This window comes from Engraulis encrasicolus, chromosome 6 (genome assembly GCF_034702125.1).
Source record: "Engraulis encrasicolus isolate BLACKSEA-1 chromosome 6, IST_EnEncr_1.0, whole genome shotgun sequence".
Taxonomy (NCBI): Eukaryota; Metazoa; Chordata; class Actinopteri; order Clupeiformes; family Engraulidae; genus Engraulis; species Engraulis encrasicolus.
This window is the reverse complement of record NC_085862.1, coordinates 3,356,621-3,369,325: the sequence shown is the minus strand read 5'-3', so window position 1 is coordinate 3,369,325 and position 12,705 is coordinate 3,356,621. Positions and strand designations below refer to the sequence as shown.

The window sequence follows — 12,705 nt, the reverse complement described above, 5'->3', positions numbered from 1 at the left end:
CACATGACACCCACATGACATGTTGTGACCTTCCAGGATTTGCCCCGGCGCTGTGTGGTCAAGGGGAGGCCATCTTGACAATTAACACCTCTCACCCAGACAAGCTCCCCTGTAAAGATAAGAAATTCAATTCATTCCATGCCCTAAAACAAGGATTAACACACAAAGTTACTGCCATCTTGGCCTTTTGATAGCCAGGCTGTGCCCTCCTAGTGACGCAACAGCTTCAGTGTTGCTACCAGTCAGGTCAAGAGTCAATGCAAGTAGTTTCTGAGTTCCCACTTTGGGAAGCAAACAATCATTAGCAAAGGGACGCCATTTGGGAAATGTTAATTGATATGCTCTTGGTCAGACAAAGCCTCGAAGATATTTGAAAGTCCATGATAATCAGGCTAACACCACATCACAGTGTAAAGAAAAAGTTATGTCCCCTTCACACTGGGCTCTGGTATGTGGATGCGGCACTAACGGAGCCCATTCATTGTCATTGGAGATCCGCATTCCGTATACGGTTGGGGTCCGGACAGTACAGTGAGGAGGATATTCGTCCGGACAATACTGTGTGGTAAAAAGAGCTGTAGGAAACGAAGCGTTCTTAGTGTTCAAATAATTACGTTTTGTGGCATTTTCTACTCCGGCCGCCATGTTTCAAGCTAATCCTAATCCAGTGTCCACCAGGTGGCGTCCACGCCGGTGTTGCGGTCACCGCAGTGCCGTGTGCATCTGGCTTTTAAAGGGGTATGTCATTATTTCTGGGCTTAATACAGTTAACATCGTTGGCCGGGGTTTATAAAGGTGGTAAAGTGTCTTATTTTTCATGTTAAGCGTTGTCTTATGTCGGATCGGATCCATTAACTTTCACTAGCTTAGCGACATGCTCCCTCTTTTAACTTGTCTTAAAGCAAGACAACGGCTTACATGAAAAATAAGACACTTTACCACCTTTATAAACCCCGGCCAACGATTTTAACTGTATTAAGCCCCAAAATAGCGGCATACCCCTTTAACTCCATCCCTGTCAACATTCTTCATTCCTAGAGGCTTGACAACAGTGCTGGGTGACCTAGCGCTTCAAGGCAATTCGGTCTTTGCACATAATGTCATGACGATGCCTCCGCGATAGATAATGCGGGTGCCCAGCTTTCGGTCCGACATAAACAAACAACAATGGCGCTATTTTATACTCGCTGTCTGCAAGATTTTCCAAGATTGTCGATATCTGATGTTTATCGATCAGTGGAAGGGTCATTGAGGACATCGACGTCTAAACTCGACAAGGGGTTCAAATTGTGTCGTCATACATTCATCAATATGAAGGTAAGTCAATATTCTTACCAGACTTTGTGGCTGTCTTAACTTAAACTTTAAGGCTGCAATTTGACCACATACTAATGATGAGCAGGTGGTGAGCGTCACAGGGATCTACTTCATGGTGGCGGAGTACCTGTCGTGCAGCAAGGGGTGCAAAAGAAAGGTGATAAGCTGGAGTGCGGACATCCTTGGCCAGCTGGATGTTGCCCATCACACTCAATTCCCCGCCATCTTGACTGCGACATGCAGGTAGTCAGGCTGATGCGCCAGAGGGGCCTGGGCAACAGCAGCAGCCAGCTCCAGAAGCAGCTGGAGGAACAGCACGCCGAGGTCTGGCTCCAGAAACAGCTGCAATTCCTGACACACTGCAGTGGGGTCGCAGAGGCTGTGGCGACAGGGCTGTTTGCTCCCGTGGCCATCTCCGACATGCCTGCCATGCTGCCAGTGCCAAAGCACAGGTGGCTGATGCGCGTCTACTCCATCAACGTGCTCAGCAGGCTGAAGGAGACAAAAAAGGAGATAAAATAACTTTTTGGTCGAGTTTTGAAGATGGACTCCACGAGGAATATCACAAAGAAGCTCACCAGGGAGAGCCGCGCCACCTCAGCCTGGGCCACGAATGCGGGGAATGAGCACGGACAGGTCATCGTGTCTGTGCTCACTGCCGGTGAGGGATATGGTTTCGACAGGATGATCCAGGCCCCCGTCTGTCGATACCAGGATGCCGGGGTTCCACCGCAGGAAGGGCTCTGTGTGGACCGGGACTGCTGTGAGACCAACGCCACTCACACCATGTTCAGCGCCTGAAGCCACATGCAGATCCGGCTCGACGTGTGGCACGTCATGCAGAGGTTTGGGCTCTATGTGGACCGGGACTGCTGTGAGACCAACACCGTTCACACTATGTTCAGGGCCTGAAGCCACATGCAGATCCGCCTCGACGTGTGGCACGTCATGCAGAGGTTTGGGTCACCATGCTCCACCGACTCCCACCCTCTGTACGCCGGCTTTATGAACAGGTTGAGGGAGGAAGATGTGCGCACCCTGGTGGAGGCCAAGCGAGCAGAGCTGGCACAAAAAACACCTTCAGCTCCCCAACCCCTCCGACGTGATGCGCCATGTCATCCTGGCAGAGATGGCGCTGCACTGCAGACGGACCACCAGGAACCCCAAGGAGCTGGAGACCCTCATCGGCCGTGGCCTAGGTTAGAGAGTTGGTCTATCAATCTAGGGGTTGCAGGTTCAAATCCCCCCTGACTTCTCCCTACATCTCCATCCATGGCTGAAGTGCCCTTGAGCAAGGCACCGAACTCCACATTGCTCCAGGGACTGTAACCAATACTGTCAGTCTCTTTGAATAAATGAAAGCGTCAGCGTAATGGAATTAGCCGTCTCATCCAGGCCTATGATGGAGAGAGGGGGTCCAACACCCTTGGAGTTCCCTTCATCAATTCTACCCACATGGCTGCCTGCTGGGAGGGGCAGAGACTACATCTTGGCTGCCTGCAAGATCCCCCTGGTGTACAGCTGTATATGCAGACAGGGACTGTGAACTCTGCCCACTTACAGATGTGCCAGGGGTAGCGACGTCGCTGGAGAGTTTCCACCTCCACATTAACAGGTTTATCCCAGGTATATTTGTCAACGTATGGTTTCAAGTCCTGGAGCTTCCACTGATGTGCCAAACTAAACTTTTAATAAAATGATCAAGTAGCGTACAATTTAAAAAATAAAAACAAAAAAAACATATCGTCCTTTGCTCAGTCCTCACTTTTTCGTACACTTGTTGGAAATGACCGCAATCCCTGGCTATGCTGCAGTCCAGGAACTGGCCTTGTTAGTCTGAGGGACCATGGTCTTGTCGTCAGTGTTACCAAAACTTTTTGGCGTCCCTGGCGACTAAAAAACAAATCTTGCGCCTTTAGCGACTTTTAGTGCATCTGGTGACTTTTTAAGACCAGCACCAAATTCATTCTGCCCTACAAAGCAAAAAGGCAGTAACTGCGCAGAGCTCCAAACTGAGTACAATGACTGTTTTGTTACTTTATATTAGCACCTATTGTGCAGGTGAATAATTTTATTTGATATTTATGTCATTAAAGTCATAGTGGGGAAAACTGAATGCATTTTATTTGGTACCAAACATAGGATAAAAAAGGCACCTGAGTTAAAAGTCACATGTAACGGTAACGAAATACAAACAAAATCAACAGTTACATATTTAGGTTTAACACTGGATCAGACTTTGACTGGTCATTCAATTGCAGAGAAGCTATTGTATAAAAGTGCTTCTAAATTGAAATTTTTGTACCGTAACGCAAGGCAAATTAGATTTTTAAGTAAAAAAAACTTCTTGTGTCAGCGCTTGTGCAGTGCCATTTTGACTATGCCTGTTCAGCATGGTACAGTGGCCTGACAGTGAAAATAAAAAATAAAATGCAGGTTATGCAGAACAACATGATCCGTTTTATATTAGGTAAACCATTGTCGTAGTTTTGCCAACATTTCTTCATTAATATTTACAATTATTTATTGGAAATTAACACAATATCTTCACATGAAGAATATCTTCATTTTAGAGGTTTTGCTCTCAAATGTGCTTCTCTGCCAGCAATACACTTTTAGAGACATTCTGTGGGTCCACCAAAGACAGCTGCTGTCGTAAACTGAGCTACAGAGGTGTCGAGTCACACAGCCACTTGCTGGAGTTAGTGAGTTGGGTAGACCCATGGAGTGACCATTCCTTATTTGACTTAGAATGTATTCTGGTATATTCTTGCTGCACTATGTTTGTATCACATGATGTAATACACTTGTGGGGTTTAAATACTGTTCTCAGATGCAGTTCAGTAGAACGGTTGGGACAGGATAGGTGAGGTTGTGAGCAGGGCCTCGTGCTCTGTCTCACAACAACCCGTTCTCACACTTAGGGGAAGAGCTGGGGACAACTGGGGAAGCGCTTGGCGGATGGGCGCTAAAGCCCTGATGCTAAAGGCACTATGCTACATTATGGTATTCTAAGGGTTAACTGAATTGCTCTTCTCACTTGCAATGTATCAATAAATGTAACTTTCTTGATGGCAATGGCATTCGTCTTCTCCTGTGATTTCCTGGCTTCTGCTTCCTTCACTGTTCTCCTGCACAAAGATGGGTAATGTATGCTTATGGCTGTTTGAGCCCAATTAACTAAATAATAACTAAGTATGTAATAGTGATAACAATAATATAAATACTTGGGTATTAATTGGTAAATGGGAAACATATACGAGTCAGATAGCAAAAGATGGTTATCCATTGTGTGCAGGCATTATAGCCCAGATTAAGTCTTATTAATTAAATTGGGTTATGGACTATTTTATTGGCCCAGCTAATAATCTTAATTAGCAATGTGGGTTAATAAAAAAGTCACCACATATTTGGCAGAGCTTGCCAGGAGAGTTTATTAGATAATTTGAATAATTTTGGATAATATTTTGTTCAGAAATTGTTTAATGGTCTATCTCAAAAGTTCCTAGCAATCTATTTGTTTTCAGTAAAGTGCTTTCCAGGATTGGTGAGTGGAGTTCATATGTTTACCATACAGTTTAAATTGTGATTTGACTGATTTTTGTGAGTTATCAAGTGGCTTAATTGATTTTATCAGTATTGCAGAGATTTTCAAGGCCTGTGGTGTTTCCTGTCCCTTGGGAGGCCACTGGAGCTGTGACATCAGTTGACCATGTGATTAGAGGCCATTTGTGGTCATTTCCAAGATGGCGGCTGAAGCAAGTAGGACAGAGAGCACATGTCACTGCTAGAAAATGCATTTAAAGATGCAATTTGCCTTCTGACACGACACATAACATGAGGAAGATAAGTATAGTTTGATTAATGGTTTTGATAAGTTATTTCTGTGTATTTGATGTATTTATTGAGGAATTAAGAGTTTGTGGCATGGGCAGTGAAGACACGCATGCACAAGTCTAATGAAGTTTTATGGTGTTTATTTTAAGTTGCAGTGTAGGTTAAAAGAACTGTTATAATACTACTTGTTTACTGTTGTTATAGTGTTGTTATTAAGGTTAAGATCTAAATTTGTGGAGTATTCTGTCTCTCTTTGAAGCTGTATTAGCCGCAAGGCTGGTGAGCTATTTATAGCTGCGGCCTAGCATTTGACACCTATATGTGAAAAGCTCTATCACAGGAGCCCTATCTCGCGCCAGTCGTAAAGTCTTCACGAAAAAAATGGGGGAATTTCTGGGGGAAATTGTGTACAAGGACGTGGTGAATTCACGATATTGCCCGTGTTTCGTGGTTGATTTACGGTTTCAGTCTCGTGGTTGATTTACGATATGCATTGAAAACTACGTGGTTGATTTACGATATGCATGCGTTGGCATTTGCGCATCGCTTGAATTCCGGTGCATATAACAAAAGCTGCCACACCGGCCGCCTCCCGATTTAAAACACAGCTGATAGCCTGATTACACTCATGCCCGTAGCCCTACTCCACACCGCTGATAGCCTGATTACACTTCATTTTATTATTGCCCGTGTTTCGTGGTTGATTTAAGATTTAAGATTTGGCATTTGAAAACTACGTGGTTGATTTACGATATGCATGCATGTAGTCTACAACTTCTGTTTAAAATGACACGGGGAGACTCATGCCCGTAGCCCTACTCCACACCGCTGATAGCCACACCGGCCGCCTCCCGATTTAAAACACAGCTGATAGCCTGATTACACTCATGCCCGTAGCCCTACTCCACACCGCTGATAGCCTGATTACACTTCATTTTATTATTGCCCGTGTTTCGTGGTTGATTTAAGATTTAAGATTTGGCATTTGAAAACTACGTGGTTGATTTACGATATGCATGCATGTAGTCTACAACTTCTGTTTAAAATGACACGGGGAGACTCATGCCCGTAGCCCTACTCCACACCGCTGATAGCCACACCGGCCGCCTCCCGATTTAAAACACAGCTGATAGCCTGATTACACTCATGCCCGTAGCCCTACTCCACACCGCTGATAGCCTGATTACACTTCATTTTATTATTGCCCGTGTTTCGTGGTTGATTTAAGATTTAAGATTTGGCATTTGAAAACTACGTGGTTGATTTACGATATGCATGCATGTAGTCTACAACTTCTGTTTAAAATGACACGGGGAGGGAGTGACATAAGCCGCCTCCGGATTTAAAACACCGCTGGTAATTACACTCCTGCCCGTAGGCTATCTTTGAATTTACATGAAGCCGCCCACCGGCGATTTGAAGCCACGGGTAGGACTACTGCGACAGAAGATTTGAGTCTCGTGGTTGATTTACGATAGGCCTATGCATGCGTTGGCATTTGAAAACTACGTGGTTGATTTACGATATGCATGCATGTAGTCTACAACTTCTGTTTAAAATTACACGGGGAGGGAGTGACATAAGCCGCCTCCGGATTTAAAACACCGCTGGTAATTACACTCCTGCCCGTAGGCTATCTTTGAATTTACATGAAGCCGCCCACCGGCGATTTGAAGCCACGGGTAGGACTACTGCGACAGGGCGGTGGGTTAGGGTGCGGGGTTGTCCACCCGAAGTCCGGACAGATGGTCACCCTATGATCATGCCCAGACGTTGATGCTCCACTGATGGTGATGCACGCACCACTCCTATTCACCTTTTCTCTGAAAGATGCTGATGCTGATGTAGGCCTAGTCACCACATTGACCAGTGGTTTTCAAAGTGTGTGTGTGTGTGTGTGTGTGTGTGTGTGCGGGGGGTGGGGGGGGGGGTCACAAAGTGTTGATTACTGTATTATTTTATGTGTTCTTTCTATCTATGGGGTTGTAGGTTTTAATCCCACCCTAACCTCTCCCTACACCTCCATCCATGGCTGAAGTGCCGTTGAGCAGGACACCTAACCCCAAGCATTGCTAGAGGGACTTTAACCTTGAAAAGTAATACCGGCAATTCATAATGTAATGTTTAAGCCTTTAAATGGGATAGAAGAATTGACTATGAATATTAGGCTATTAAAGACACACTATACATTTCATATGCAAGAACCTACCAAGTAAAGAAACTCACACGAGAGGCATGTTCAAACATTCAAGTATTTATTTACAACACAAACATACACATGCAGCAGTGGAACAAAACAAAAAAAAGTCCCCCCCCCCCCCCACACACACACACACATACACACACACAGCACATTCCACTGGCTGAATAACTCACAGCAATCACTTAGTTCTTGGTGGAATGGCAATAGCTTAACAGAGTTTTTTAACAGTTTAATTTAAATGTTGTGTTTTCTGTCCTGGGTGCTACTGAGGGCATGAATGCCAGTGCTGCTGCTGGGGGTGACATGGATGGCACTGCTGCTGCACTGGAGATCAGGATGGAGGAGACAGAGGAGAGCAGGACAGAGAGAGGCTGTTGGTGTGTTGGAGAAAGCAGGAGAAAGGAGACAGCTGCGGGTGTCTTGGAGGAGATGATGGAGGGAATAGGGATAATAAGTAAATATACAGCAGTTATAACTTCATGCTGTCTAATGTTCCTTGTGTCAATATCATTTTAAGAAATGTCCCATTTAAAGAAACACTTACAAAAATGCAGACAAGTGAGAAATGTACTCACTTCTTTTATATACATACTACAGTAATTACAGAAGATATCAAACATTGGTATTCAAAGTATTCTTTCAAAACACTTACCAAGGAATGATGATTGATGATTCCAAACCGTCTCAGATTAAAGAACTAGAAAGATGACAAAGACAGAAAATGGATTAGGGAAAGATTAGTAGCTAAGGGATACATTAGCATGCCCCTTCACACTCTGTGAGGTAAAACAAAGTAAGTTGGACATTGTGTTTTTCCCATGCAATGTTTGTTTCTCTACACCGTACCTACACTCCGTTTCTTCCTCATCACTGGTGTATGAGAAATCACTGCTGTGTACATCGTCCTCATTCCCGTCATCTCCCTGCCCTTCCTCACAAGATGGCCTATTGGTCCCCTGTGGGCTTAAAACAGCCCTGTAGCTTGCCACAGCAGAAAGATGGACGATTGTCAGGTCATGAAGCCGTCTTCGACAGAAGGCAGAAAGGCCCTCATTTTGTGACTCTGCAGATGCAACATCAAAAATACGACGACAAACACATGGCATGTCAGAATACAACCTCCAAGTTGAACAGTGCAGATAAATGTCAAAGAAAGCAAAATTCTCATTTTTTTATTTGATGGTACATATACAGTAGGTTTGACAATTGCAACTTACCTGCCGATGACATCTTTGCTTCTAGACAAGACATCAATCTTTTCAGTGATGTAGTGTGCTGTTCCATCTCCTTCACGAGGATGCCTTTCTCTTCTTCCAAGCGCTTCCTGCGCATCGAGGCCACAAAGTAGGCATGCTTGTCCTCAAGTCTGACTGAAAGGCAAAGAGTAGAGTAGAGTAGAGTACAGACATATTAACAGCATTGTTGTTTCCTTACAAGTGTGAAAAAGTACTAGTAAATTAATCCAGTTTCTGTTGTTTGAATACTAATTAGATGGGCCTGTAACACCCTTGATGGCCCCACCCCCCTGTCACTTTTCCATGTGGTAATTGTCAGTATGTAATTGAAAACTGGCAGTTTCAAGATTTGTAATGGTGTCACTTAAATGTTTGAATGACAAAAAAAAACACTTGAGTAGCCTAAAACAGAATAAATGAACAATTCTCTTACCACTCCCCTGCACATCCCAAGGCCAAAAAACAGCTGGTCCATCTCCTGACAATGATCGCTCCACGGTTCCAATGTCGATTGTCGTTGTTGGCGATGCACTGTTGAAGGTGGCAATGTCTTTAAGAAGCCTGTTCTTAACAACAGTCATCTCGCTCCGCAGACGATGACGCAACTGACCACTGTCTGGAAAACAATCAGAAAATACAAGGACTGAGAGGTTATGCGTAAGCTGCACTAACTAAAAAATCCTGAAATACTTTCTATGGACATTACAAAGATACCATTCTTTCGGTACAGAGCTTGCTTCCTCTGTCGAAGGTTAAGATAGCGGCCCTCTATGTCCTGCTGCAGCTTCAAAGGGCGTGTTCTTACTGTGAATATAAAGACAAACCTGTGAGTTGTCAAAAGTCAATGAATCTGCCAAAACTGTATGTTATCTGTGAAATCTAATTGTGTTGACATATGCTACAATTTGAGTAAATACTTGTTTATATCAAATCATGTAGGCAAAAGAAGAGTTGCCGGCCTGGTGAGAAAACAACGAGGTAAGCGCAAATGACTACATAATAAATCACTTAAGTGTGCATGTGTTAACCAGTAGTGAACCAGTGGTCTCTCAAACCAGTGGTCTCTCAATTAAATATTGTTACCGGAGTAATAAGTAACTTATTTGTCCCTTTTCTGTTATCAGCGTGCCAGTACCACCAGGCCGAAACATACCCCATTGCTGGGGTTTTGAAAGAAAGAACAAGGAGGGTAAGACATGCTTATTGCATATGAAAAGTACAGTAGAAATAATAAACTGGTGTTAACGTTAGGGGAAAATATAATTGGTACGGGGTTGCCTCTCACTTATTAACAAGTAAATCATTCAAAATTATACCATGTTTGAACAATGTATGGATCTATACAAGTGAATGGTGCATTTTACGGAATAAAGACAAGTCATGTAATGGTAATTGCAGTGTATACACACTTTTACAAACTACAAATTACATAATTGTATTCCCTTCACAGGGAGTGTTCCAAAGACTTCTGAAATGGGAACCATGCCCAGAATGGTAAGTACTACACAGCAAATTACTGTTACGATAGCACTTGTACCCTACTTGTGACCTAGTTAATGAACTGTTAACAAACTCTTTTTCAGCGGGAAGGATTTCGCTCCAACCTGGCAGACAGTTTAAGGTAATTATGTTGCATGTTTCATTGATGTTACATCTACAGTATCCAAGGCTTTGAACCAGATTTTTTTTCTTTACTACTTACACTATGTATGTACATGTCACTATGTATGTACGAGTACAACTTGAAAACTAAACTAAAAATAAACCTCAACATCAATCACAGTCATTTAAAGGGACATAATTAACCATTATCAACTGGTCACAATTAATTTTGTTTACAGTTTTGTTTCAAATGTTGAGAAATGAAACTGGTGCTCCTCTTCCTGCAAAATGGCAACGTTTAAAATGTGTGAAATAGTAGCAGTGTGTTGAGTAACAGCTCTAAGTGCACTTAATGGCTGAAAGCGACCGGGTGTCATAACAACCTTACTTGCAAATGGGTGAGCGACTTGCAAATTACTGTGTTGACATGAATGGCCCAGCTACACCAGTATTTTCCAGCGGAAAAGGCCAGATTCCCTGCTGTCATGTTGCTGTCTCCACATATATATTCACATGCAATTGTGGTACAAATTAACAATTATAGATTTGGTAGAAATGAAAAACTACAGAGCTGTCTAATGTTTACAATTCTCTCTCTCAGTGACCTCAAAGCTCCCCAGCACTCGCCATGAAGGGAGGCACCATGACGCTGGCCTGATTATCATCGACATTCAAATCTATTTCCAGAATTCATGCTGCCCTTTCACTAATGTTACCTTTTTCATGAGTACACAACCACCATCAAATTCTAAGTATTCATTATGACTGGAAAAATTGCACTTTTCATACATGAAAAAGGGATCTTCAACATAGTCCGCCATTTTGAATTTCCAAAAATAGCCACTTTCAGCTGCAAAAATGACTGCACTCGGACCATACTAGAAAATATTTGTTTATTACTTAGTACACTTTCATGTAAAGACCAAATTTGGCAATATGCAGCCCAGTTTCAATGAGCAGCATAGTTGCAGTACCTTTTTTGACCATTTCCTGCACAGTGTCCCTTTAACATTTACCAAGTACTTTACTCCAGACCTGATTCACAAGGAGGGCTCAGTCTGGCTACCGTGAGGCACATTTTAGTTGTTTTTGTGTTGATTTCTTTTGTTTTTATTACTATCATTATAGTGTTATTATTATTATTATTCAAAGCTTATTTGTTTTTTTGTGTGTGATTTTTTTAAACAATGCACCTGCCCCCAAAATCTGTGCACGCGCATGTGTGTGTGTGTGTGTGTGTGTGTGTGTGTGTGTGTGTGTGTGTGTGTGTGTGTGTGTGTGTGTGTAAGGCACATTTTAGTTGTTTTTGTGTTGATTTCTTTTGTTTTTATTACTATCATTATAGTGTTATTATTATTATTATTCAAAGCTTATTTGTTTTTTTGTGTGTGTTTTTTTTAAACAATGCACCTGCCCCCCAAAATCTGTGCACGCGCATGTGTGTGTGTGTGTGTGTGTGTGTGTGTGTGTGTGTGTGTGTGTGTGTGTGTAAGGCACATTTTAGTTGTTTTTGTGTTGATTTCTTTTGTTTTTATTACTATCATTATAGTGTTATTATTATTATTATTCAAAGCTTATTTGTTTTTTTGTGTGTGTTTTTCTTTTAAACAATGCACCTGCCCCCCAAAATCTGTGCACGCGCATGTGTGTGTGTGTGTGTGTGTGTGTGTGTGTGTGTGTGTGTGTGTGTGTGTGTGTGTGTGTGTGTGTGTGTGTGTGTAAGGCACATTTTAGTTGTTTTTGTGTTGATTTCTTTTGTTTTTATTACTATCATTATAGTGTTATTATTATTATTATTCAAAGCTTATTTGTTTTTTTGTGTGTGTTTTTTTTAAACAATGCACCTGCCCCCCAAAATCTGTGCACGCGCATGTGTGTGTGTGTGTGTGTGTGTGTGTGTGTGTGTGTGTAAATAAATACTGTAAATAAATACTTGAAATCGTGTGAGTTTCTTCTATAATATCAGTGGTAAATGCACATTAAATGTTAGTGTATACCGTGTCTGTAATAATCCTGGTCAATTCTTCTGGATGGAGATGTAGTGAGGTATCAAACCTACCTATACAATAATAGTCCCATTGAAAATACCGCCCATTGAAAATGAATGGGAGCTCTTGCACCATTCTAGAGTGCCTTATAATAATACAGTAAGAGTAGTGTTAAGAGAGACCATTTAATCAACACTTTGTGACACACACACTTTGAAAACCACTGGGCAAGGTGGTGACTAGGCCTACATCAGCATCTTTCAGAGAAAAGGTGAGTAGGAGTGGTGCATCAGCATCAGTAGCATCAGCGTCTGGGACCCACCGCCCTGACGCAGTAGGCTACATATGCATGTGGATACGGATACGGGCAGGAGTGTAAATTCAAAGATAGCCTACGGGCAGGAGTGTAGCCTAATCACCAGCGGTGTTTTAAATCGGTGGGCGGCTTCATGTCACTCCCCGTGTCATTTTAAACAGAAGGTGGAAATCAGGAAGATGCGCTGCCATTCATCAGCTGCCAAAA

The 12,705-nt window shown here is 42.8% G+C and overlaps 1 long non-coding RNA gene across 1 annotated transcript; it reads left to right on the top strand.

The window, feature by feature from the left end:
- Positions 1–9,535: 9,535 nt before the first annotated feature.
- LOC134450145 (uncharacterized) lies at positions 9,536–11,387 on the top strand. The gene is made up of 4 exons (XR_010035019.1): positions 9,536–9,781; positions 10,043–10,086; positions 10,176–10,213; positions 10,796–11,387. It is a non-coding gene; the product is annotated as an uncharacterized LOC134450145 (long non-coding RNA).
- The last annotated feature ends 1,318 nt before the right edge of the window (positions 11,388–12,705 follow it).